Below are 4,894 nucleotides of genomic sequence, written 5' to 3'. Positions count from 1 at the left end.
TATGAATGTTTAGCAAGATGGTTAAACTAGTTGATTTATTGATTAAGCTCAAGGAGTTAAAGGAGGAGAATCAAGCAAGGAAAGACGAAGGTCATCATGAGTCGACTTGGAACTATTTTACCTAACACAAGGTAAGTCACTAAGCATATATTTTGTATTGATTTAAATAGACATAATGTCTATGTAATTATGTCAAAAGGAATGATAAATTTATATACATGTATGTATGTGGTGATGAAAGTATTGAATGAAAAGAAAAGAGGTGAGATGTATTGAGTTGTTGATTTCGGCACTAAGTGTGCGGGTATAAACATTTATGATCATGAGATTGGCACTAAGTGTGCGGGTTTAAAATTTGTACAGCACTAAGTGTGCGAGTTTGATTATATAGCACTAAGTGTGCGAGTTGATTATATAGCACTAAGTGTGCGGACTCACTATATGTTTTTGAATCACTATTGACACTGAGTGTGCGACATTATTCAGTTGATCACGGATAGCGGATCGGGTAAGTACCTTGAGTTCATGGCTAATAGGCGCTATGTCTATATTTGGAGTTGAGCTTGGTAAGTTTTGAACCTATGTAACAATTTTAATTGAAGTCACGTACATAAGAATTATCGTGGAATAAGTGAAAGGTCATTTAGTTGTATGATTGTAACGAAAACAAAATGATGTATAAAAATGCCTCAAATATCCTATTGATTAGTATATGGAATGTGAATGTGTAACTTGGTATGAGATTGAACCGAAAGGTCTAAGGAACTATGGTATAGTTCGGTTTGGATGGAGTAATTAGCCTCGTTCCATTTTGTTTCCTCTTGTGATAATGTTATTAATGGATGGTAGTGCATTGCTTATGACTTACTGAGTTATATACTCATTCGGTGTTTGCTTGTCACCTATTTTAGGTTCCTTGGACTCGTCTTTTTGCGTGCTCGGACCGTCATCTAAGTCATCACACCGGATTGCAACTTTTTGGGGTATCTTCTTCTTAGTTGGTCTAGGAGAACATTTCGGCATGTATAGCCTATTATGTTTTGTTGAACTTTGGTATGTAAACTTTAGCCATGCGAAAATGGCATAAATATTAAGTTGAATTTTGGTCCTATGATACTTCATCATAAGTCTTAGTAAAAATTGGTTTGATAATGTTGTCATGGCTGATTATTCTCAGTGTTAAATTCATGTGGTCCTATGATACTTCATCATAAGTCTTAGTAAAAATTGGTTTGATAATGTTGTCATGGCTGATTATTCTCGGTGTTAAATTCATGATATGTATGATGAATTATTAGTTAGATTAAGGAAAAATCACAAAATAGGCATAGTTTGCTTTAGTAACAGATGCTGGTAGCAGCAGTGATGTGAGATTGAAAAATCACTAAAAATAGTAGGAATGGAATTAAATAAGGAATAAATTATGTAATCGAAGCTTGATGAGTCTATTCTCATATGGAAGAAACGAAACGACCATATGAGCTGTATGTTAGGAGATAATTAAACTCTTGTGAAGCCAGAGCGAATTCTGGATCCCCTATTCCGACTTTATAAATTCACCATAAATTAATCAGAGACAATTAGAAGTCATGCCTTATATGTATAGATTCCCTTTTGACTCTATTTTCATTAGAAACAATCGGCATAAGCATTGAAGCTCTGTAAAGGGAAATATCTAAGTCGTAATGCATGAAGGTCAGAGTAGTCGAACCCTGAAACAGGGGTGACTTTAACTAATAAACTGTACCAATTGGCCCAACCAAAAATTCTACAAAAATTCTACCATATAGATATAGGAGTCTAGTTCTGGGGAAAGTTTACGGAACTGGATTTCGAGTTTCAGAACTCAAGATATGATTTTTGAAGCGACTAGTATGCAGATTGGCAGCTTGTCTGGGAAATTTTTAATAAGTGGTTTGAAGTCTGTTAACACCTCGTGTTCGACTCCGGCGACGGTCTCGGGTTCGGGGTGTTACATATTCATTTATTTTTCCTATTGACTTGTTTGTTTTCATCTATGCCTCTATTTGATTTTTTTATTTTATTACTTTACTTTCAATATTCAAATCATTCATCATTACTATTATAATTATTTTGTATCTATTATTATCTATTTACATGTGTTCTATTATAAAATTGTGGCTTTAAATTTTATTTACATTCTATTTTGACTCTTTATTTTTAATATTTTTATAAACTATTTTCCTTACATTTGTTTACGTACTTATTTATTTGTTTACACGTCTCATTTATGTTTTTTAGTATTTTCCCTTTTGGTGTGTGATACGTGATATTCGTGACATGTTTTAAAAAATTATAATTAATCGTTCTTGAAACTAACTATTATCACGATGAAGGCAAGTGTACCTATCGGACAGTAGTATAGCTTTAGCAAGACTGGATTGTCGAACCCAAAGGAACCAAGAGTACTAGTAATTACTTTCTTTTTATTATCTAGCCTAAAAATTAAAGGATTTGTTTATTTAAACTAATTAACTCAACTAAGAGTGCACAGAGAGAAATTGGGGAAAAGCTTTTGGGAAAACTCGATTGATTAAGACAACACCCAAGGAAAAATCCACCTAGACTTCACTGGTTATTTGACTCTGAATCAGACGATTTATTCATTTGACTTGATCTGTAGAAATCACTAAGTTATATTAATATCTTTCTTGAGACTAATAACATCTAGCCCTAGGTTGATTAATTGAAATCTCTTTCTAATTAACACCCTAGTGTTGCATTAACTCGATCTATGGACTCCCTTATTAGGTTTCACCTTAATCCGACAAAATCTTGTCACCCTATCTCTAGGCGTGCAATCAACTTCACTTAATTATGACAAATTTACTCTTAGACAAGGACTTTTGCTCCTCTGAATAAGTGCATTAACTTGAATCAATATCCTAGGATATTAAAACAAGAATTAATAACACATAATTAAGAACAAGTTAAATATTTATCATACAATTTAGATAATAATAACAAGATTCGTTTTAGGTTTCATTCCCCTTAGGTATTTAGGGGTTTTAGTTCATAATTATGAAAGAAAACATCTCAAAAGAATAAAGATAACAAAACATAAAGAAAACCCAAAACTCCTGAAGGAAATTGAAGGGAGATCTTCAGTCTTGACGATGAATCTGGCTTCTGAGATGTATCAATCGGCTTTCCTTGTGTAATTTCTTACCTTCTACTCTGTGTGTCTCTTCTAAGTGCCTTCTTAGGTTTTTAAATAGGCTTTAGAATCCCTAAAAGCCCTCAAGAGTGGCCTTTTCCGAATAGGACTATACTTGGGCTCGACAGGGACACGCCCGTGTGCGATTGCTTCAGACCGTGGTCAAGGCTGTTAAATGGGCACGGGCTTGTAGTCTACCCTTGAATTGAGGATTTTACTTGATAAATTACATTTCTAATTAGAAAATCCTAGAATTGAGCTTTTCTTCATGGGATAAGGAATTTAAATACTTAAGCTCAAAAAAAAAAAAAACAGAGAATTACTACTAATAAGTATATATATATATATATATATATATATTAAGAACAAGTCAAATAACATAGAACTTTGCTAATTATTGCAACAAAAAATAAAACATAGCTAAGCAATTAATTTAAATCAAATGTCGACAAAAATAAGGATCAAATTAGGGGATTTCAACAATAATGGGTTATGGGTTAATATTGAGGGTAAATCAATTAATGATTTGTTAGGCTCAAAAGGGTTCACTAAGGGTTAATTATAAGGGTAGGCTTTTATGGAGTAAGTGAGTTAAACCTAAGTGCCTTTATCATCTCGACACATCAAATCAATGGCGTGGTCTTGACATGCATAATCAAGCAAGTTCTAGAATAACGATTCGATATTGACGCACTTAAAGCAACAATAAAAGTGAGCATGAGAGAAATAATATATGCTCGAAGGGCTTAAGATCTCATAGAAATTATGGCTTTTTGATGTTAACCCTTGTGAATTTTAACTTGAGATAATACCTAAACTTAGGGAAACAACTAAAAAAAAAAATTTAATTCTTAAAAATCAACTTGTCATGCTTGATTCTCTAATTCCTTCAAAGTTTAAACGGTCAATGCATAAATGCCTATGTTTTAATTCAAAACATATCAATAAAAATCATAAACTAATCAAAATTCATTCTAATAATGATATGAGAAGATTATTTGAGAACAAGACATAATTCAGGAATTTTCTGATAATGATATAAATGACCCCCCACACTTAAGATGTACATTGCCCTCAATGTACAAAGATAAATATACTGAAAAATATAGATATATATAATCATAAGATAGGGAGAGAAGTGAAACTTCCTGAATGATGAATGAACTTCTTGAGTTTGAGTTATGGAGAATAATCGGCTAAGGCAATGATGAGGGTGGAGGAGGATACTCCAGTGGTGGTAGAGGTTCGGTTCCACAACCACAGTGTCCAATGAAGAGGTTATCATGGTGGTCGGGCAGGACATGGCAGTCGTGGAGAACCTTTTCCAGTAGAGTTGCAAGTTCCTAAGTAATAGTGAGCTTTAGAGCTCTTTATAACTGTGATAGAATCAGGAACTTCTTTTAGGAAATATAAAGAAGCATAATTACTCGTAAAGAAATAGCCGAATAAAAATTATAAAATCTCAAGATAAAATAGTATTAAAGGGAAATAAAAAGTAATTTAAAAATATAAATAAAGATAAAAATAAAATAAAAAATAAAAATAAATAATAGATGTTTATAAAGAAATTGGGGCACACGACCGTGGAGCACGCCCGTATGCTCTCATTTCAGCCCGTGGGTTTCGTGGTTTTTGAAATTGGGTGCATTGGTGCACACGACCATGTTGCACGACCGTGTCCTATTTCGTTTGCTTCTCCCACACCCGTGTGTATAG

Source organism: Gossypium arboreum, chromosome 8, assembly GCF_025698485.1.
Source record: "Gossypium arboreum isolate Shixiya-1 chromosome 8, ASM2569848v2, whole genome shotgun sequence".
NCBI lineage: Eukaryota > Viridiplantae > Streptophyta > Magnoliopsida > Malvales > Malvaceae > Gossypium > Gossypium arboreum.
Note: the sequence above shows the minus strand (reverse complement) of the source record.